Genomic DNA, 24256 nt, shown 5'->3' on the forward strand with positions numbered 1-24256 from the left:
CAGAGCGAGACTCCGTCTCAAAAAAAAAAAAAAAAAAAAAAAAAACATAACAACATAAATAAAATAAATAAAATAACATAACATAAAATAACATAAAATACAATAAAACAAAATAACATAAAATAACAAAATAAAATAAAATAGAGAACTAAAAAAATTTTTGAGAATATTAGAACACAAGACTGACACTGGTTTTTACAAAGTGTTCTCTTTGTAATAAGATGCTTTATTTTAGCCGGGTGCGGTGGCTCACGCCTGTAATCCCAGCACTTTGGGAGGCTAAGGCGGGCGGATCACGAGGTCAGGAGATCGACACCAGCCTGGCTAACACGGTGAAACCCCGTCTCAACTAAAAATACAAAAAATTAGCCAGGCATGGTGGCGGGCGCCTATAGTCCCGGCTACTCAGGGGGCTGAGGCAGGAGAATGGCGTGAACCCGGGAGGCGGAGCTTGCAGTGAGCCGAGATCGCACCACTGCACTCCAGTCTGGGCAACAGACAGAGTGAGACTCCATCTCAAAAAAAAAAAAAGATGCTTTATTTTGTTTCATACGTTCCAAACTACTCCTACTGAGAACAGCAATGAAAAAATTCTCTGGCCAGGTGCGGTGGCTCACACCTATAATCCCAGCACTTTGGGAGGCCAAGGTGGGCGATCACCTGAGGTTGGGAGTTCAAGACCAGCCTAACCAGCAGGGAGAAACCCCGGCTCCACTAAAAAAAAAAAAAAAAAAAAAAAATACAAAATTAGCAGGGCGTGGTGGCACATGCCTGTAATCCCAGCTACTTGGGAGGCTGAGGCAGAAGAATCGCTTGAACCTGGAAGGCGGAGGTTGCAGTGAGCCAGTATCGCGCCATTGCACTTCAGCCTGGGCAACAAGAGTGAAACTCTGTCTCAAAAAAAAGAAAAAGAAAAACATCTCCACCTAAGTCTACATTTATGTATGTATGCATGTATGTTTGAGACAGAGTTTCGCTCTTGTCACCCAGGCTGGAGTGTAATGGCACGATCTTGGCTCAGTGCAACCTCTGCCTCCCAGGTTCAAGCGATTCTCATGCCTCAGCCTCCTGAGTAGCTGGGATTACAGGCACCCACCACCATGCCCAGCTAATTTTTGTATTTTTAGTAGAGACAGAGTTTCACTACGTAGGCCTGGCTGATCTCAAACTCCCGGCCTCAGGTGATCCACCCACCTAAGCCTCCCAAAGTGCTGGGATTACAGGTGTGAGCCACCGCAACCACCCAAGTCTACCTTTAGTTTCTTATTTCATACACTTTCCTTACACATGTCAGTAAAACTACTTTTCATTCTTTCTGAAAACTTTTCACATTTCAAATCAAAAGTAGAATTTTTGGCTATAATAAAAATTAAACATTTCTTACATCCTTAATAGTACACCATTTATGTACTGAACTCCTTACCTCCATTTAGTATTTTTAAGGAATACATTTTGAAGAAGTAAAACATATAGGGAATATTTGCTTTGAGAAGGAAAAAAGTACTAATATATGTGAATATCTAGTATATACCATGCATTCTGCTATAGACAATAATTTTTTTTGGTAAAACACTGCAAAACCGGTGATGTTACCATTTTACAAAAAGTAAATGAGGAAAATGAACTTCAAAAACTGGTTTAGGCCAGCTGCAGTAGCTCGTGCCTGTATCCCCAACACTGCAAGGCTGAGGCAGGAGGACTGTTTGAGCCTAGAAATTTGAGACCAGCCTGGGCAATAGCAAGATTCTATCTCTACCAAAAAAAAAAAAAAAAATTAGCCAGGCATGGTTGTACATGTCTGCTGTCCCAGCTACTCATGAGGCTGAGATGGGAGGACTGCTTGAGACCAGGTCAAGACTGCAGGGAGCTATGATCACACCACCACACTGCAGCCTGAGCAACAGAGTGAGACCTGCCTCAAAAAGAAAAGGCAGCGGGGGGAAGGGGGTTACTTACCTCACATCAGTGCTAGTAAGAGGTCAGTGTCAATAAGGGGTAGATTTGTTTCCGGAACAGATCTGCCTATTCCAAAGTTGATGCCACTTTATTCACAACAAAATGCCTCCATGAGCACATTCTTCTAAAAATTCATTCTCATTACTTTTTTTTATTACAAAAACAATTGTAACCATTACACTGAACAAGCTGAATCTGTGGGATGTAACTATAAAAAGCAATTTTTTTGTCCACGACTAGCCTTTAAAGTTACTCTGTAGCCATAGTTAATGTCCCTGAACTTTCATTTAGGCTAATGATCATGACTTTGGTCACTCCCAAGTTACAAAAACAATCTTTTAAAACTGAAAGATCCAGTTGGGCATAGTGGCTCACACCTGTAATCCTTGCAACAATCTGGGAGGCTGAGGCAGAGGATCACTTAATCCCAGGAGCTGGAGACCAGCCTGGGTAACACAGGAAGAACCTGTCTCTACAAAAAAATTCAAAAAAATAAAAAATTAGCCAGATGCGGTGGTGCATGCCTATAGTCCCAGTTACTTAGGAGGCTGACGTGGGAGGATGGCTCAGGCCTGAGAAGTCGAGGCTGCAGTGACTGAAAGATCCTTGGTATAATCGTCAAATTTTTCTCATTTGAAGTTAGTTTCTCTGCTTTCCCAGCTCAGCCCTACACAGTACAAAAGCATTATGCTTTTACCCCTCTCCTTTCCACCTTGTTAACCCTGGGTGGGGCAATTATGTGCTATCAGAGAGCTTAGACACCTTCATGACTCAAAATATGTTCAGGCCGGGCGCGGGGGCTCACGGCTGTAATCCCAGCACTTTGGGAGGCCAAGGCTGATGGATACCTGAGGTCAGGAGTTCTAGACCAGCCTGGCCAACATGGTGAAACCCCACCTCTACTAAAATATACAAAAATTAGCCAGGCATGGTGGTGTGCACCTGTAGTCCCAGCTACTCAGGAGGCTGAGGCACAAGAATTGCTTAAACCAGGGAGGTTGCAGTGAGCCAAGGTCATGCCACTGCAGTCCAGCCTGGGTGACAGAAGGAGACTCTGTCCCAAAAATACTACTACTACTACTACTAATAATAATAAAGTTTAAAGCTGATTTTGTTCAGGAATGCTTTCAGGGGTTCCTTGAAAGTTGGGAGCTCTCACACCAATTCCTGTAATGCATCTCCTCTGGGAATCCAGCCTCCATCCTGTCCCCCTTATACTCTACTCTTTTGTTTGGGTTTTCCCTTATGTGGTCTCACTTCTCTCAGGTAGCCCTCATGTGATCTATGGGAAACAGATATCAATCCAAAAAACTTTGGGAGGACTGGCAGTCCATCAACACAGCAACCTTGCTTTCTCTTGCTGTGCTGCCAAAGCATAGTCTCTCTTTCACCCTTGAAAAGCTCCAGGTATCAGTTAGAGAGACATCAATCCGCTGTGTTCCCCAAATTGCAGAAGTTACATATTAAGTCCCCCAAGCGGTCACTATAGAGCCCTTCTATCTTTACTGGAGGGGGAGTACTTCCCATCCCTCCCACAAAGATGGGGGGAAGAGGTTAGGAAAGACTCCTAGAATACCAACAACTGTGTTAAAAAACTTTTCCAATTTCCAACATGTGTCAAAAACTCTTTTCCAATTTCCAACTTTCTGAATGAAACCTTTTACAACAACAGATGGATAGGTATTAGAAGTCACAAGATCCATTTTCTGGCTCTCTTTTGAACACCCGCAGGGTGTCCTTAAAACTCACTTTAGAAATGTGCATCTGTTGACTTAGGGTCAAACTCAGAATACAAGAGTTCCACCCATTTTAACACCTTATTTCATATTTTGTATTTTCTAAATTTTCCATGAAAAGCAGGAAGAAAATAAAAATCCTCAACCTTACCACTCAGCCACTATTAACACTTTCCTTTTATGCCACTTAAAAATTTAAGTTTAAATTTCTTAAAACCTTGTACAATAACACTTCATTTATATAATTTCATCAAGCAATCCAGTTTATCACCTAATTTAAGCACATTACCTTTTTCAAGCATCAAATTTCCACTGAACTAGTGTGTTGCTCTTCCTAAAATTTGTCTCACTGTGCCACTCTGAAGTCCAAACCCTTTAATGGCTCCCTACCACCAGAGATTAAACTTCAATCTTTTAAAAAGTAAGTGTAATCTATACAGTCTCCTAGAGTTGTTACATCTCTAAATATGATTTTGAACCATGTATGCACCATATAAAATCATGCTACAAGAAAAATGCAGGTGTCAGAGGAGTTCCTAACAATGGGATGTGACCTACACTAGCAGGAGAGAAATATTTCAGAATTTGTGAATTCAACCTTGTAACCCTTCAATGAAGCTGGATCCTGAGATATTTTCAACAGGAACTGGGACCAAATTCTGAAATGCAAAAGAGCAAAGGTGGTTACTCCTTTATTAGCATAAAACTAAGCTTGCAGTGGGGATCAGTCCTCATATGATTGCAAATAAAATTGTCTATCACTACACATGTATCTACTAGCTCCACAGTCATTATCACCAACTGCCAAAAAGTTAATCCAATACTCAAGAGCAGATTTATAAAAACTTTAAATGTCAAAACTGGATTTGGGAATTAATTTTGTTACAAGTTCTACACATAATGTGCTCCATTCATAGAGCAGACATTTAAAAATTTGTCTTAGAGCCAAGTGCAGTGGCTCATGTCTGTAATCTCAGCACTTTGGGAGGCCGAGGTGGGTGGATCACTTGAGGTTAGGAGTTTGAGACCAGGCTAGCCAACATGGTAAAACCCTGTCTCTACTAAAAATACAAAAACAAATTAGCCAAGTATGGTAGTGTGTGCCTGTAATCCCAGCTACTCGGGAGGCTGAGGCAGAAGAATCGCTTGAACCCGGGTGGTGGAGGTAGCAGTGAGCCGAGATCGCGCCACTGCACTCCATCCTGGGCAACAGCAAGACTCTGTCTCCAAAAAACAAAACAACAACAACAAAGTTTTAAAGTCATCTTTTACCAGATGAAGTGAGAAGTAAATTCCATTTAAACATTCTACCAAGAAAAATGCACTCATAGTTCTTAGCTCAGAGGCTTCGGTCTGCTGAGAAGTTTAAGTTGTAAAAATGCACAGAATTACAAAAGTCCCTGCAGAAAGAAAAATAATCAGTTCTCTCTTAAAGCTGACAATAAATGTATTCACTCAAAAAATACACAAGAACAATGAGTGTAGTCAAATACTGATGTGTCTCTATGAATAAATGTGGAGAATATGTGTGTGTACTCATCAAATATATATATATGCATAAAGATGCCTGGAAAGATGGCCACCAAAACAGTGACTATCTAGATGGTGATTTTTGCTCTTTTCTTTTACTACTCTATATTGTTTCACTTTTTTTTTAATAAATATGAGCATGTATGTTTACAAAAATTTTCATTATTAAAATACAGTATGAAAGCTATAGTAATCAAGCCATGTGGTGGTACTAGCAGAATGATAGATCAATGAAACAGACATAAAAGTCTACAGATAAACCCAAACGTTTGTGGTCAACTGATTACCAACTAAGATATCAAAGGCAATTTTAGAGGAAAGGACAGTCTTTTCAAAAATGGTTTGGAGACTACTGGATAATCACATGCAAAAAGTTGAACTTAGTAACTTACACCATAAAGTTAACTAAAAATGGATCATAGACCTAAATGTGAGGACCAAAACTAGAAAACTTTTAGAAGAAAACACAAGAGTAAATCTCATACTCTAAGGTTAGGCAAAGATTTCTTAGATATGACACACTGCCACCATTCTTAACAGAAAAAAAAAAAAAAAAAGGATTTAAACTAGAGTCTACCAAGTCAAAACCCTTACACCTCAAAAGGCACTATTAACAGCCAAGTGTGCTGGCACACGTCTATAGCATCAATTATTCAGGAGGCAGACGCAGGAGGATTACTTGAGCCCTGAGTTTGAGTCTAGCCTGGGCAACACAGCAAGACCTCGACTCTGAACCCCATCTCTTAAGAAGAAAAAAAAAAGGCCGGGCGCGGTGGCTCAAGCCTGTAATCCCAGCACTTTGGGAGGCTGAGACGGGTGGATCACGAGGTCAGGAGATCGAGACCATCCTGGCTAACACGGTGAAACCCCGTCTCTACTAAGAAATACAAAAAACTAGCCGGGCGAGGTGGCGGGCGCCTGTAGTCCCAGCTACTCGGGAGGCTGAGGCAGGAGAATGGTGTAAACCCGGGAGGCGGAGCTTGCAGTGAGCTGAGATCCGGCCACAGCACTCCAGCCTGGGCGACAGAGCGAGACTCCGTCTCAAAAAAAAAAAAAAAAAAAAAAAGAAGAAGAAAAAAAGATATTATTATATTAAGAAAATAAAAGGACAAATCACAGATTGAGAGAAAATACTTGCAAATAATGCATCTGCCAAAGGACCTGGATACAAAATACATAAAGAACTCTTACAACTCGGTAAGAAGACAACCCAGTAAAAAATGAAATGACAGACATTTCACCAAAACAGATGGAAAAAATGGCTTGGTGGCGCATGCTTGTAGTCCCAGCACTTTGGGAGGCTGAAGCAGGAGGACCACGTCAGCCCAGGAGTTCTAGGCTGCAGCGAGGTGTGATTATGCCACTATACTCCAGCCTGAGTGACAAAGTAAAATCCTTTCTTAAAAAAAAAGAAAAAAGAAAAGAAAAAAAATGGCTTGAAAAGATGCTCAACATGATTAGTCATTAGGGAAACTCAAACCACAATGTATATTACTTCTCACCCAGTAGAATAATTATAATTAAAAAGATAATGACAAGTGTTCGGAAGATTTAGAGAAACTGAAATCCTCATACACTACTCATAGGACATAAAATCAAACCGACAGTCTGGTTTTGGCAGTTTCTTGAAAAATTACATAAGTTTTCCATATGACGCAATACTTCTATTCCTAGGCATCTATGCAAAAGAAACCATATGTCCACACATATCTGCATACAAATGTTCATAGCAGCATTATTTATAACAGCCAAAAACTGTGAACCATCCAAACGCCCATCAACTGGTAATGAATAAACAAAATGTGGCATATCCACAGAACGGACTACTACTCAGCAATAGAAAGGAACAAATTACTGATACACTCAACATGCATGAACTGTAAATTAAATGAAAGAAGTCAGACACAAAAGATACTGCGTCCAGGAAAGAATAATCCAGGAAAGAATGTCCAGGAAAGAATAATCAAGCAAAGTGAGAGTGAGAGAGTGAGGGAGAGAGTGTAAGACGGAGAGAGGGAGAGACAGGAGAGGGAAGGTGAGGGAGAGGGACAGGGAGAGGAAGGGAGTGGGTAAGAGCTGGAAGACAGGAAAGTGGTTGCCTGGGGCTGGGGGTGGCATGAAAGACTTCAAGGGATCTTACTGGGTTAACAGACAATATCCTAGACTATGGTAATGGTTGCAAAGCTGAAAAATTTACTAATAATCAGTAAATTGTGCATTTGAAATGGGTGAATTTTATGGTGTATAAAGCATACCTCAATAAAATTTTTTTTAAAAAGATGGTGAAAAAAAGTTAGTACATAATTATGTTTACTGAAGGAATGATTAGGTTTTTCTAGATGCCAAAGTCAAAAACCAGTGAGAAAACAAAACATTTTAAATGAAAACATAAATCAAAATAGCATACCAAAATGGCACACATGCCACTTATCCCCATTATCAATACTACAAGTGATTTTTACTTTCTACCTTTTAGTGGAGTACTTCTGGCTCTACATCTTTACCAAGAAAGATTGAGGTGTAAAAACAAGGTCGTCTATTTCTTCCATATTAATTATGCCCCCCCCCCAATATACAGAATCATAATAGGAATACAAGTATGTATATTATGTATGTATACTCCTACACTAGAAACTAAAAAATAAAGCAGAGTTATCCAAAGCCATCTCTAGAACTTTCTTTGGATAGAAATCCAGCAAAATCATACCTAAAGAGAGGAGGCTTGAAGGCAAGTAGTGAGTGAATAGTTCCTGGCAGTCTCCTTTCCACTATTCTTAAATAACTCATGAAATGGTGACTTACAGTTTCTATTTTACAGAAGATGAGGGAAACGATGTATCTAAAGATTAGGTACAGGAATTTGCTACAAGACCTTATGTGCAATGTAACCTAGACACAGTGGTTAAAACTACCTGGAATAAATTGTCTTAGAGTACCGGTACCTGTTGAGTCCTACTTTATGACTTAGGACAGTTTCTATAACACAGTTAACCAGTTATGCTTTTAAAAACAAAACTGGCCAGCTGCGGTGGCTCACGCGTCCAATCCCAGCACTTTGGGAGGTCAAGGCGGGTGGATCATGAGGTCAGGAGTTCGAGACCAGCCTGACCAATATGGTGAAACCCCATCACTACTAAAAGTGTAAAAATAAGCCAGGCTTGGTGGTGCGCGCCTGTAATCCCAGCTACTCAGGAGGCTGAGGTAGGAGAAACACTTGAACCCGGGAGGTGGAGCTTGCAGTGAGCCACTGCACTCCAGCCTAAGCGACAGAGTAAGACTCTGTCTCAAAAAACAAATAAACAAAACTGTTCATTCATCTCTTACTTATGAGACCCTATCAAGATCCTAGAAGGGATCTGAGAGACAAGGGGCAGTGAAAGAATTTCACAAAAAGTTCCACTTGCAGATCTCAACTAGAAAGAATTGTAAAGTGCTTATATATATATTTTTTAAATTATTTAAATCCATAGGCTACCTTCCTACCCAAACTAGGCATACTGAAAATGGTTTAAAAACTTTAATTTTAATAAACCACTGTTTTTAAAAGTTGCTTATAAGGCACGAACAATGAAAATCTGCTAAAACTAAGTTCTTAAAAGACACACATTTAATACGTTAATAGACTACTAAGAGGTCAGTGCCACATACCAAAGACTGAAAACCGGCCAGTTGTCACCATCACACATACCATAATGGAACTTTGGCACACCCATTTCAAAAGGTTGCCAACCAGGCTACATATTTTAACTACTGCTTCAACATACTGTTCTATAAATAGAAGGACAAAGCTTTAGTTTAACCACATTCACATTTTAATACAGAAGTTCCAATTATCAAAAAGACTCCAAAATGCATCATCCCTCATTTTCAGGGATCCACCTGCTTTTACCCCCTTGGCAACTGAGAACTAGCTCCATAGCTAGAAGATTGTTTTAAGTTTCCAAGTCTCTAAATTCATGTATGTTTTAATCCAAATGAATGGAATAAATGAAGCTGACTTCTCCATACTTTTAGAGAAAACTCGGTAAATATATTTACTAAATACCAGGACACATTTAGTATTTAACATTTAAATCAAAATGATAACAAATAATTTTCAGCAAGTGAGCTTTCAAAATAACATTATTAGAAGACTTGTTTACAGAAAATAACTGCAAGGGAGGATCATTTATAAGATGCTAATAAATAAAATGGAGCCCTACTCCCCTAAAAAAAAAACACAAAGAAAAGAAAAATTGTGAATTTGAATATTCCCTTCACTAACTATGCTAGCCTGTCATCTACCTAAATCTATGCTGTCCTTTTATATAAAGGGAAAGAAGCCTCCCTGAAAATGTGTTTAATTAACATCTTTTAGTTTGCTGGAGAGAACTGTGGTTTGATATAAAGAAAGCAAACTAATCTCACACCTTGCATCCTAAGGTGGTTTTCTCATATTTCACTTAAATTCGATGTCCCTGAAATTCTTAAAACTCTGTGATCTCTTTAAAATTGAAAGATGTCTGCACATGCCAGTCATTACTTTTTGAGTAAATGTTATTAAAGTGACCAACTTATCTTTGAGGAAATTAATCTCAAATTTCCACCGAGGTCATTACATATAACTTTGCCCTCAAAAACATTAAAAAATGAACAGCACCAACAATAATAATACGTGTTGTGTTCTTATATGCCAGGAACTTGTTTTTTTGAGACAGAGTCTCCCTCTGTCCCCCAGGGTGGAGTGCAGTGGCATGACCTCGGCTCACTGCAACCTCCACCTCCCAGATTCCAGTGATTCTTGTGCCTCCGCCTCCCAAGTAGCTGGGATTACAGGCGTGCGCCACCATACCCAGCTAATCTTTGTATTTTAAGCAGAGACAAGGTTTCACCATGTCGACCAGGCTGGTCACAAACTCTTGGCCTCAAGTGATTTGTCCACCTCAGCCTCCCAAAGTGCTGGGATTGCAGGCGTGAGTCAGTGTGTCTGGCACTTTTTAAAATGTCAGATTTAATGAAGTATAATTTATTAAGTTAGGAAATAATTCTTCATATGTATCGTCATGTTTTTTTTGTTTTTTTTTTGAGACGGAGTTTCACTCTTGTTGCCCAGGCTGGAGTGCAGTGGCATGAACTCGACTCATCGCAACCTCTGCCTCCCAGGTTCAAGCGATTCTCCTGCCTCAGCCTCCTGAGTAGCTGGGATTACAGGCGCTCGCCACTTAACCCAGCTAATTTTTTGCATTTTCAGTAGAGACAGGGTTTCACCATGTAGGGCAGGCTGCTTCATAGGTATCTCTTTTTCATACAGTACAGGCAGAGGTACCAGCTGCCCTTTGCTCTAGAGAGTATCTTTTCAAGAATGTTTGTAGAGTGAACAGCCTTGAGAAATAAAGATAGTATCTCCTTCTGGAGCAAGGGACAAGCATGCTTACTGTCTGTTCAGTATAATAAATATAATGTATCCCTCCAGAGCAAAGGGCAGGCATGCTTATTGCTCATTAGAAAAGATTTGGGTTCCCTTAACTCAGGGCTTCTCTCCAACAAGATAGCCCACTGTGTGTACAAGTATTACCTGGTCCTCTTCATGTCATCCTGTAGAGTGAGGCTCAGAAAACCAGCACAAATGCTGATACAATGGCTACTACTATGATAGAGAATAACAATCTGCCCTTGATCTTTAACACAGGAGTTTCATGTCTTCTACCAGATTCCATGAAAATGTGGCAGGATAACTTATTAGCTTGCAAGTAGGATAAAATCTCAGACCATCATGGTTCTTGACAGTTCTGGGGAAAGCGGGTGGGATGCTGACATAGCCATAACTCTCTAAGAGAAAGGATAAAGGCCCTGCAGACTGAGTTCTGGGACAAGGGAAGACACCCTGGGATCTGAGAGTGATCCTAGTGGTGGATGGGAAGAAGGTGGGAATAAAGATTCCCCCACCTGTTTACCTGTTAACCTGTTAATGAACAGGAGTGGAATTAATATTTAGAAACTGAGCAGTGAGAAGTGAGGCTGAAATTAGCCACCCAAATGGTGGCTTGGTAGTTGTTCACTATCCTCTGGGCTGGTGGAAGGAGGGGAATATCATAATAAGGGCAACAAGCCCCATGGTCCCAGGTGAAAGACTGTGGCTGTAATTGCTGAGCCAAATCCCCCAAACTAAAAGAAATGGTGTAAGTAATGATGGCCTTGCTGCCAAGTACAGAGCTTCAAGTAGACCAAAAACATTAAACTGTGAGAGAATATAAAGTGAATACAAAGCCTTGATTACCAGCACCGAGTTGCTCTCTCCCCCTCCCCACTCCCTGATCCCTCTCTGCTCCCACCCCCAAACTCTTCTACTTTAATGAGAAAGACGGTTAGGAATGGGGCTGAGGTCTCCTTGATCCCCAAGATGGACTGAAGGCCAGACATACCAGGAGGTTTGCCCAGAGAAGTTCAGGGAGAGATTCAAAATTTTTTGGTTCTCTTGGAAATAGGCACCTAGGTAACCATTCTATCTAGTCCTGTCAGGCAGACACTCAGATTAAACTAATAGGGTCTGGGCAGGGTTTACAGTGGTTAGGAAAATAAATGTGACTTATGGGTGGCATGTTTTGGACCAATTCAATGTGCTATTGTTGCCTCTACGTCATAACGTATAGTAAGAACTGAAAAGCTGGGTGCAGTGGCTCGCACCTGTAATCCCAGCACTTTGGGAGGCCGACGCAGGCAGATCACTTGAGGTTGGAAGTTCGAGACCTGACCAACATGATGAAACCCTGTCTCCAGTGAAAATATAAAATTAGCTGGGCATGGTGGCGTGTGCCTGTAGTCTCAGTCACTTAGGAGGCTGAGGTAGGAGAATCACTTGAACCCAGGAGGCGGAGGTTGCAGTGAGCCAAGATCACACCATTGCACTCCAGCCTGGGCAACAGAGAGAGACTCGGTAACAAAAAAATAGAAGAAGAAGAAGAACTGATGTGTTATCTTTTTGTACTTAAAAGACTCACTTAAGAGCCAGTGAGGATTTTTCCAATCAGAAAGGGCTGTATGTAGAAAAATGCACTAGTACCTTTGGGGCCCCACAATCCTAAGGACCACTCTGAGCCATAAGTCTCATGATTTCGCCGATGAGAGGATTTGGCAAAAAGAGGCAGCCTCCACCTACAGGTGCCCCTTGGGGTTTTGAACACTTTGCCTCCCTGACACAGCAATCAGGTTTATGCCTTCTGAAAAGCAGCTATTAGCTTGCTTCTGGATTCCAGTGGAAACTGAATGCCCAACTCATGGAGGCCTCACAAGTGTCCAGCCTGATGTTCCTAGAGTCAGCTTACACTCAATGACTAACAATGCGGTAAATCAATGGAAAATGCTTACGTTAAACACACCTGGCTTAGCCTTAGCCCCAAGAAGGATCTCAACTTTACATGAAAAAGGGCTGGCACCTAGCCCTTTGGGGAAAACTTTATCCCCTACTCTACCACTGGAGGCAAAGCTACTGGCTCAATGAAGCCCGCATCCAGTAAATCATCACATCTTATAGATTTGACATCATCAATATTCTTTCCTGGATATTAGCAACAGCCTTTTAATTTGTCTCCCTGCATCCTATCTCACTTCACCTTTAATACATTCTCCAGAAGCAGTCAGGACAATCTTTCCAAAAGACAACTTGAGTATTTTACTCTCTCCCCTATTAAGATCCTATAATGGTTTCCCCATTGCCTTCAGCTGGAACTGAATGGGACTTGTCAACATGACTCATGCAGATGGTTTACTTCTCGTCTACCTCTTTAGCTTCATCTTTCCCAGTCTTCCTTTACAGTCTCCATTACTGTCATACTATAACCAGTATCAGTTTCTAACATGACTTCTCTTATCTTCAGGCTTTTTGCCTCTCTCTTCCTACCCCCATATAAACTCTCCCTCTTGACTGACTGGTCTACTCTTCAGGTCAGAGTTTAGATGACATTACAACAGGGTCTTTTATCTTCAACTAGTTAAGATTAGGTACCTAAGGCAGAGGCGGGCAGATCACGAGGTCCAAAGATCCGAGACCATCCTGGCCAACATGGTGAAACCCCATCTCTACTAAAAATACGAAAATTAGCCAGGCGTGATGGCATGTGCCTGCAATCCCAGTTACTGGGGAGGTTGAGGCAGGAGAATTTCTTGAACCAGGGAGTTGGAGGTTGCAATGAGCCGAGATTGTGCCACTGCATTTCAGCCTGGCGACAGAGTGAGGCTCCATCTCAAAAAAGAAAAAAAAGATTAGGTACCTATGTAACACATATCACTGAATTCACACTCTCTCTGTATCTTCTATTCTATTGTAAGGAAGAACCACAAATGATTTACTCACTGTAATATAACCCTACTTATGTGCTCGGTAACTACTTGGGTAGTTAATGGCAATCTATATACCACATATTGTGCCAGGTGATCAAAAACAAAATTATTTTTAATAATCATTTGACTTAGAAATATATTAGTAAAATTATATGCTGCCTTCCTTGTTATGTTGAAATGAAATTAACATAAAAATTTCACAACAGTTTAGCGAGGCATGTAACAGGGACGTTACTCCCATTTAATAATCTGAGGATCTTCACATTATCATATAAAGCAAATTGGTCAAATTAAATTCAATGTTTTTGTCCATACATACTAGAACGTTACAATGAGAAGAATCTCTCAATTAGAGATTTTTACTGATTAGAGGATCTGGCAAAGTCAACAAGTCAACAAACTATAAAAGTGTACCTCAGGTCACAGATTTCACAGAATTCGATTCTTTATTATCCTAAGATAAATGGCATAAATAATCCTTAAATTATCACATTATATGTCATATTATGATATGTCATAATATATATTACGATATATTATGTCATATTGCGGCAGGCCAGGTTTCACTCATGCAGGCCTCCACAACTGTTCCAGTACTGACTGAGTGGTTCAGTTAAATATTAAAAGCCAGTGCCCTTATACAAAGACTGAGACTAACAAAAGCTCATCACCAGTTTTGCCTAGGCCTTTCCTGGGCCTTAAAGCATGATAAAACAATGAATGAATTCTTAACAGGACCCATTTAGGATTAAACAAGTTTTATTATAGGTCTGAAGAAACTCCCTAAGTCTCCACAAACAGGTTTACTGGGGGTCTGAAGGTATTCCCCAAACCTCTATGATTTTGCAGGAGACAATATAAGGGTAATCACCCCCAGCAACTGGACCCATTTAGATTAAGTAAATTTACTGAGGCTCCAGAGGAAGCTCTTCAGGACTTCGACCTCAGTTATAGATTAAAAGAAGTTAATCACTTATGTTATTTAGACGAATGCACACTTACATGTAGACATATAACTTAGAAGGCACATAAGCTCTGGAAAACTTTGTAATTTTGAGTTGGTCTGGCAATAATTTCCAGGCCTTCTCCCTATAACTGGTTGCAGAAAATAAAAACTCTCTTCCTCTCCAGTTCACCTGCATCTCGTTATTGGGCCATGAGAAATAGCAGCCTGACCCTCAGTTTGGTCCGGGAACAATATGACATATGTCACATTATGACATCTGGGACTATGTCACAATTTCTTTCTTATCAACTGTTTTCTGAAAATGCTTGACCTAAAGTAGTATTCAGGTTAATCTGGATTATCTGAGGACATGCCAATTTATGATTGGAGGGAATAAATATTCTAGATCAATGGTCCCCAACCTTTTTGGCACCAGGAATGGTTTCATGGAAGACAATTTTTCCACAGACAGGGTGACAGAGGGAATGGTTTCAGGATGAAACTGTTCCACCTCAGATTACCAGGCGTTAGATTCTCACATGGAGCACAAAACCTGGATCCCTCTAATGCACAGTTCATAACAAGGTTCACGCTACTATGAGAATCTAACGCTGTCTCTGCTGATCTAACACGAGGCAGACCTCAGGGAGTAATGCCGCTCACGTCCTGTTGTGCAGTCCGGTTCCCAACAGGCCATGGCCCAGGGGTTGGGGACCCCTGCTCGAAACACAGTAGAAAGGGTTTGTATCAATCTAGAATTTAATATATATCATACATAATGCATCAACTAAAATATACCAAGAAGAGATTACTGCATTAGCAAAAAATAACTGTACAGGACTCAGGCTTCACGGTGTCACATACAACAGTACCTTAATGTTGATGATCAATCTTTTCAAAATGAATTAAATAGCTACAAAAATATATCTCTGCATTAAGTCTTCTACTTAAAATCACACAATATCTTTAAAAGTAGTCATTCTGATCCATGGTACCATTATCCAGATGTGAAGGTGTGTTGCAAGAAATGTTTATATTTAAATAATCAAAATTCTAAGAATGATTTCTTTGTTTAAAAAGTTTACAAATGTGACTCATTTGCATTCTAATTACTTGTACAAGTGGGAAAGGGGTGAAACTACAGCTAGCTGTCAATCCTGTATATGCTTACAGGAGAGTACAGAACAAGTGAACATTATCCATCCTCCATGGCAGCTGAAAAAGTTTTGAGATTTGCTGTTTTAAGTATGTTTTACAAATACTTCATATAAAATATAAGATTAGTACATTGAAATAGAATTTAAGTAAACGTGACGGGTTCAAATGCCAGTATTCAACATCTCCCACTTGAGAGTATACTTGACAAGTATACGTAATTGGAAATATTTAATTATGATTAATGGCATACCTCTAACCTAAGCTCTCTGAGCCTCACTTTCCTAATGTTAATGAGGAATTAAACAGAAGTTAAATTACACATTGCAGAGTTGCTATAAAACTAACCTAATGGTTATAAGAAATCTGGCATATCGTAGGTGTTCAATATTACAGCATAATTAAGAGCTAGGATTTAGTGAACTGATCATAATACAGAATGAGCTCACACATCCAACAATATTTATGTGGAGTTTCAGAAACTCTAAATGCACAAGAAATTATTTGAATTCACTGTTGTTCATGAATGCTGACAAGATACATATATCAAATGCCCATTCTAAGCAAACAAATCCATTCTATGCACTAAAGTATAACACAAAATCGTATCTATACTTCCTCACCCAAAGATCTCAAAGCAAATTAAATAACTCAATATAGCAGTCTTTTTTTTTTTTTTTTGAGACGGAGTCTTGTTCTGTCGCCCAGGCTGGAGTGCAGTGGCGCGATCCCAGTTCACTGCAAGCTCCACCTCCCAGGTTCACGCCATTTTCCTGCCTAAGCCTCCCAAGTAGCTGGGACTACAGGCGCCCACCACCACGCCCAGCTATTTTTTTTTGTATTTTTAGTAGAGACGAGGTTTCACCGTGTTAGCCAGGATGGTCTCAATCTCCTGACCTTGTGATCAGCCCGCCTCGGCCTCCCAAAGTGTTGGGATTACAGGCGTGAGCCACTGCATCTGGCCAGCAGTCTTAAAAATATACAAGATACCTGAAAAAAACTACAGCTCAGAGCAATCAACATCATTTTCAAAAATTTTTGCCACATAATTACAAAATGCTGTTACAGTCTAAGATTCTTTGACCTTGCTATTAACTCAATTGTTCAAAACATAATTATTGAGTACCCACTATGCACCAGGCAGGCACTGCGCTAAACTCTGGTGTAGTTACAGAGGAGACCAAAAATAGGAGGTATGCCACTAAGTTATTTCCAACTATTACAGTTTTGTTTTCCTTAAACAACGAAAGAGAAAATTGTAAGTTCTTACAGTTGAATGCATTAATACTTAGTAAGAGTCAAGTAACCTCAAATAAGTGACAATCCAGTATTTTCCCCCACAGAGACTAGGAGTAAAATAAGCACCCCTCTATACTTCTCTATCAATTGTTATTTACTATATAAAGATAAATGACCATTTCAGATATGAGTGAAATAATCTCAAGAGGGACACTAATTTAACCTGTAAATTTTTAAAACCTGTTTATTCCTGAAGAATTCAGAGAAATGAATTTTAACTTCGATTAGTTTACATGTCAATCAAAAATCTATCAAAAATAAACTGCATTCACTTAGCTTTACTCAACATCTGAAATTATACTTCTTCTGGGGCAACTAGAATTAACTTACTAACCATGCCTCCCTCTGATGAACCACTTTCTTGAGAGAAAAATCTAGCCTCTATCCAATTACATAATCTAAAATTCATACTGTATAGTCTAGAACGTTTTACAAAGCAAGAGGTTCCTCACAAACAGCTACGTCACTATTAAAGTTTTAAAGATTTTTAAAAATTATTATCTAGCAAAACTGCTCTGCAAATACATATTCTTTCTCTCTCTCTCTCTCTCTCTCTCTCTCTCTCGCTCATAAAGAAATCTAACTGTTGAAGTGGTTATCTAAAACCTAAGCAGGGACAAACAGTCAAGTACCTTTTTAACACCAAGCTCCCCAAAAACGAAGCTGTTAGAAAATGCTGCCATAAATACTGACAGCAATAGCATCATCATAATAATATGCAGGTAGGTGTGCTTTAGGACTACAAGCCTCTCTTGGAGTTCATTATCATGGATATGAAAGTCACACGAAAAAAAAAGTGCTGTCATTTCATTTTATGAATGCTGATTAGGGAGTTTCAGTTAACTGCAACACTCTACAAACAGGCTATCAAATAAGCCCCAGTTATCAAGCAGTTCTAGACACAAAGCTTCTGTTTCTATTACTAAATACAATTAAAGAATTAAAAGGATCAGTGTGTGTTTCTTGAGGTATATTTGTCTAAAATGATTTGCGATAGTAAGTCACCAAACACCGAGTGACTGAAATTCCTTTAGCTATATAAAACACTCCTCTGGAATGCCGATCTCCCACACAGTAAGACTTAAACACACAAAAGTGATTGACACACATTTTTCACATAGAGATTAAAAAGGTGGCAAACTCAATACACTTACACAGAAGTAGGAAAAAATGTGTAAGCAAATTCCAAAAACCTTTATCTTATCCAGAATGGCACTTTGTGGTACTCCAAGTATTCGGGCATTTCATCAGTATTCTGCACACAGGGGGTACTCAGAAAATGTTGTTGACAGATGAGACAAGAAATATCACCAACAAACATTTCTACAGCAATGTATTAACAGGTAATGTTGCAAATCAGTCAAGGGACCAAGTGAGGAGGAATCCAGAGGAGTAGAAAGAATAATAATAATCTGCCAAATTTTACACTCAGAGGAAATTAACCCATCATAGAAGTCTTCCAGGAAAAAAAGAAAAAAGTACTCAGCATGACCCAGAATAGCCAGGAGGTTAAAACACACGCGCACGCGCGCGCGTACACACACACACACAGCAATTGCCACTTTCACTAGAGTTTGACAGTTATAGATGTGGGTAATTAGAGTAGAAATTGCGTGTTTGGAAACAAACTAAGACCATACCCTAAGACTGAGAATCTGGACTTTAAACGTTGAGCATTAATTAAAAGGACAACGCAGTATCTAAGTTGGAAGGTCTGGCCGCGCAGGTGGAAGGCGAAGTGATGGGGAGCGATTAAGACACCAACTTCAACACCAGTGACCAGAACTGGGTGTCGAGGCGAGGCGTGGCGAAGCCGGGAGGAGAAAGGGGTGTGGAGCTGGGGACGGGAAGAGGGGATGAGAAGAAGGAAAAGCCGCAGAGAAGAGGAACGAGTGGTGGGAGTTGGGATGGGGCGGGGGGACAACGCCGACGCGGGAGGGACGAGCCGGGAAGCAAGGAGTCACTGGAGGGCGCAGGATCTGGGGTGGGAGGGGACGGCGAGAGCGCGCATGGAGGTGCCAGTGGAAGGAAGGGGGCGGAAGAAAGGAAGACCCGAATGAATGAGCGCCGGGGGCAGGCCGGGACCGCGGGGCCGGAGAGGAAGCGGCCCCGGGGCGCCGCGGGGCCGGGGGCGGGCCCAACGCGCCTGGGAAGGAGGAAGCCCGCGCCAGCGCGGGCCCCGCCGCACCCGCCTCTTCGCCAAAATGGGGTCGCGGGGCAGGAAAGCGAGGAGTGTGAGGGAAGAAGGGAAAATGGCAAAAACCAATCACTCACCCTCCGCTCGAGCCTCCAGACGCTCTCAGTCCCGCTCCTCCGCCCTCCTCGAGCCGCAGAGGCGGCTCCTCAACGGCGCTAGGGGGAGCCCCGGGTCCGGAGCGGGGGAGCGGCAGCAGCCGGACCGGGAGCCCCTCAGCACCTGCCCCTGTGGCGGAGCCGCGACAAGCCAAGCGGCAGCAGCGGCGGCCCCGAGCGGGGAGGGCAAGTGACCCGGATGTACAGGGTAACGACGAGGAGGGGGAGGAGAGAATGCCAGGAAGTGAGGGCGCCGCGGACCTGTCCGGCCGTGCGCATGCGCCGCACGCCCGCCCCGCAAGGTAAATCCTTAGCCTATCTTCTCCGCCCCTCCTCCCCGCCCCTCCCGAAGGGGCGGGGCGAATCCAAAGACAGGTGGTCGGCGGGCGCGGCGTGCTGTGGAAGGAGGCGTGGCCACCCCCTTGCAACCCCCCGGCCTATTTAAAGGGGCAGCACCGTCGCGCCGAGATAGCTTCTGAGTGGGTTGGGGTCTTCCAGCCTTTCTGATGTACAGATGGGAAACGGAGGTTCAGAGGTGGCGGTGACCTGCCTCTTGTTAGCGGGCTTGGAAATGGCAGGAACTGGACATCGGGACTCGATGCTGAGCCCTGCGAAGTTGCCATACCCCACGCCTGGAACCGCTAGGCTGCGGGGCCCGCCTCTCCGCCTCGGGTCAGGTACTGAGCCTCGCCCGCGATTCCCGGCGCGGCACGTGTGCCTGGCAGACGCCCAGCGCCAGGAGACTGCACCGTTACCGCCTGCGATGGTATCGCGGAGACGCCCTTGGGAGGTGAAAAATGATCATTCTGAGAACAACAATTAGACTCCACTTACAACACTCTCAGATAAATCAGACCCCTGTTCTGGGGTCGACTCTAGGCAAAAATATCTAGAGGGCAGAAACTTGGATGTGAGAGAGGGCGCAGCCTCTTAATTCCCTAATTCCCCTTTAACTCTTTGAACATAAATGATCCCTTCTGATTTGTTTTTTCTAAGACCTGCTAAACTTGCAGTTTTGCTCCTACACTTGCCTACCCGCTGGTTCTTTTGCGCCCGCTGGGCAGGTCTTAGAAAAAACAAATCACCTTCCCCTTTACAGACAAAAACAGAACATCCCATCTAGCTTCTAATCCTGTTATAAAGCTGACTTTTTTTTTCATTAACACTAAAGGGGAAAAGATGACAATGTTATCTCTCCCAGGGTTTTCAGTTTGACAGCCGAGCAGATCACTAAGATGGAGGTAAATGATTATGAACATTTTGGGGTCACATGCCCAACTGAAAATCCCGTAAAAGTATGGACTTTTCCCCCCGGTAAAACACATACATGCACACACGTTTGCATAACATTTCAAGAGTTTCCTGCAACCAAGGAGCCTATCCATGAAATCCTGATTATGAACGAAGCTCTAGTCAAAGCGCTAAGGTTCCAGTAACTATCTGCGCCTTACTGTATGGGCCAAGAAATCACTCCTTGCCACAAAACACAGAAGGGCAGCCCTTACCTTATTTAGCCTTTTTGTCTTCCTCTTGAGTTATGTAGAAACCAAATGGTATGTAACATGGTGGGCATATTACTTAGAAACGTGTTGAGTCATGGAGAGATGAAGTGGCTTTTTCAAGGCATACACTAAGGGCAACATTCCTAGGCCTCAGACTTTTACCTTAATTATCATACTTTAGGAGGATTCAGGGGTTCTATATTGTAGCTCTTATAATTCTGGTCAATTTCAATGAAACGGAAGGAGATGTTTGTTTTAGTTTGTTTGTTTGTTTTGTGACAGTCTTGCTGTCACCCAGGCTGGAGTGCAGTGGCGTGGTATCAGCTAACTGCAACCTCCACCTCTCAGGTTGAAACGATTCTCCTGTCTCAGCCTCCCAAGTAGCTGGGATTACAGGCGCACGCCGCCATGCCCGGCTAATTTTTTGTATTTAAGTAGAGACGGGGTTTCACCATGTTGCCCAGGCTGCTCTGGAACTCCTGAGCTCAGGCAATCCACCTGCCTCAGCCTCCCAAAGTGCTAGGATTACAGGCATGAGCCACCGCACCTGGCTGGAGATGATGTTTTGCAAATGTTGATGCTGATAGAAAAGTCCTCATAATCCAAGAAGCTTGGTCCACTTGTCTGACATACTGACATCTAGCCTCAGATAACCTGGGTTCAGATGGACCACTGTCCTCAATGTGAACCAGAGGAGGAGTTCATACATGTGCATAGTCCCTTAGATATGAGCTCTGAGTAACCACAAGCCTCTAACCCTATCTCCCACCAAAAGCAGAAATCTTTCATAGTATCTTTAACATGTGAATATCTAATTCAGCTCCAATATCTCCAACTATAGGGAGCTCATTACTGCAATCATCAGCCTTTTACTATGAGAAACCTCTTTTACAGTAAGCAAAAATCTGATGCACAACAATTTTCATCCACTGCCCTAATTTTATCCATGGAGAGCAATATAGACATGATGCTGGCCTAGGGAGCTTACAGTCTGGCAAAGAAGCAGTCCACTGAGAAGTGATAATAATAAAATACTGGACCAGGTGCAGTGGCTCATGCCTGTAATCCCAGCACTTTGGGAGGCCGAAGCAGGTGGATCACGAGGTCAGGAGTTCGAGACCAGCCAGGCCAACATGGTGAAACCCCGTCTCTACTAAAAATACAAAAATTAGCTCGGCATGGTGGCAGGAGCCTGTAATCCCAGCTACTCAGGAGGCTGAGGCAGGAGAATCGCTTGAACCCAGGAGGTGGAGGTTGCAGTGAGCTGAGATCTTGCCACTGCACTCCAGCCTTGATGACAAGAGTGAAATGCATCTCAAAAAATAATAATAGTAACAAAATACGATGAGTCCTGTGAGGAACATGGAATGCCCCTCTCAGATGCACCTTTCTCCTTAGCTGCCCTGGGCCCATTCCTGCCATGTACAAGAATTCACAAGTTCTTCCATTATCCCATGTGGGAATTCCCTGAAAGAGGAAGCTGGCTCAGAAAACAAGACCCCTACGAGAAGTGCTGAATTTATTCTTCTACAATCCTTTCTTCATCATTCTGCATGAATGTAATCACATTTTCTCTGAGGTCAAAGCTTTCAATGATTTATGTTGAAAAGTTGAACAAAAGATGCAAAAAAAAAAAAAAAAAGGTTTACATAAGAGCACTAGTCTCTTAATGATGATTTACGCGTTGTGGATAGCTGTATTTTGTGAGTCCTTACGATGTGCCAGGCACTGTACTAAGCTCTAAGCTCTTGACTTGTTTTCTTCTTTTGCTCTTTCACAACCATCCTATATGGTACTATTATCAGGCCCATTTTATAAATGAGGCAACCGAAACTCCGTATGTGACAGATCCAGGATTCAAACCCAATCTGTCAACTCCACAGTTTCTATGGACACTGCATTGTCTCCATCTTTTTAAATGTCACAAGGTCCTGTGGCTTTCCTGCAGTGCTGTTTTCTTGGAAACTTTTATTTATTATTAAATCAGTTTTAAAATACTATAGAGAATAAATGGTTTCACTCAATCATTGATTCATTCAATTAACACACATTCTTGCCCCCCCCACCCCCACCCCGCTACTGTGTCCTAGGCATCAGGCTGAGGGTCTGGGAAGAAGGACAGTAAGACGTCAAGTTCCTGCTCCAGAGGGGCTGTGAGTTTAGTGAAAGGACAGGCTGTCATCTTGCACTTAAAACAAAGCATGACTCCTTGTAATTCAGAAGGATAGAGGAACCAACTTTCCCTGGGACAACTGTGAAGGCTTCACAAAGAATAGGACCTTTGGCCAGGGGCAGTGGCTCACACGTTTAATCCCAGTATTTTGGGAGGCTGAGGCAGGCAGGTCACTTGGGGCCAGGAGTTCGAGACGGCCTGACTAACATGGTGAAACCCCATCTCTACCAAACAAAACAAAACAAAACAAAAACAAATTAAACGAACATGGTGGCACATGCCTCTGTAATCCCAGCTACTTGGGAGGCTGAGGCGGGAGAATCACTTGAATCGAAGAGGCAGAGGTTGCAATGAGCCAAGATTGCACCACTGCACTCCAGCCAGGGCAACAGAGTGAGACTCCATCTCAGGAGAAAAAAAAAAAAAAAAAGAATGGGACCTCTGAGCTTGGTCTTGAAGGGAAGGGGAAAGGGCCGAGAAGAAAACACAGGGGGCCATGGGTTGGGGGGGATTGTGGGGCTGCTGTGACACACTGAGATTGTAAAGGACATCATACACCACACTAAGAAATTTGATCTTGCCTTCTGAAGGCAACCACAAGTAAAGAGATGCTTCTAACCAAGGGAGACACATAATCAGATATATTTTATATCAGGATCACTCTGATCACAGGGTCCAATATGGACTAGAGAGAACACAGGGCCAGCAAACCACTTAAGAGGCTGCTGTGGGGTCCAGGAGAGGGATAAGGAGAGAGCCTGTATAAGGAAACTGGTAGTGAAGATAAAGAACAGGCACCAGAATTAAGATGCTAACTGATGCAGAATCTGCAAGTTCAGTCTGGAGGAAGAGGAGACTGGGGTTGTCGGGATGACCCAGAGGCTCCTGGCTTAGCAAACTGGATGGTGATACCACGTGATATCAGTACTTTTACACAGTTTTCATTCCTCTTATCTTCCAATCTTTATCCATTTAAATGCACACTGCTTTGCCGGGTGCGGTGGCTCAAATTTGTAATCCCAGGAGTTTGGGAGGCCAATGCGGGCAGATCACTTGAGGCCAGGAGTTCGAGACCAGCCTGGCCAACATGGTGAAACCCTGTCTCTACTAAAAACCCAAAAATTAGCCAGGCGTGGTGGCACACGCTTGTATTCCCAGCTATTCTAAAGGCTGAAGCAGGAGAATCACTTGAGCCCAGGAGGCAGAGGTTGCAGTAAGCTGATATCCCACCACTGCACTCTAGCCTGGGCAACAGAGTGAGACTCTGTCTCAAAAAAATAAAAAGCAAAAATAAATAAATAAAGGCACATTGCTTTCACTGGTTTCTTCAGATATGTGCAACTCTTTCCCA

At 42.3% G+C, this 24256-nt stretch overlaps 1 protein-coding gene across 17 annotated transcripts in view; it reads right to left on the bottom strand.

The window, feature by feature from the left end:
* The window catches only part of CYRIB (CYFIP related Rac1 interactor B), a 180827-nt gene that overhangs the window by 81812 nt on the left and 74759 nt on the right, over window positions 1–24256 (bottom strand). For 2 of the 17 annotated variants that reach the window (XM_023223908.3, XM_023223906.3), the window contains exon 1: window positions 19213–19427. The exons of 12 other annotated variants lie outside the window; for them this stretch is intronic. The gene's annotated coding sequence lies outside the window, so the exon portion shown is untranslated. Of the gene's footprint in view, window positions 1–19212; window positions 19482–24256 lie in introns of those variants that run through there. 3 more of the 17 variants (XM_023223861.2, XM_023223895.3, XM_023223929.3) reach the window with 3 other exon arrangements.

The sequence above is a fragment of the Piliocolobus tephrosceles genome, chromosome 7 (assembly GCF_002776525.5).
Source record: "Piliocolobus tephrosceles isolate RC106 chromosome 7, ASM277652v3, whole genome shotgun sequence".
NCBI classification, from domain to species: Eukaryota; Metazoa; Chordata; class Mammalia; order Primates; family Cercopithecidae; genus Piliocolobus; species Piliocolobus tephrosceles.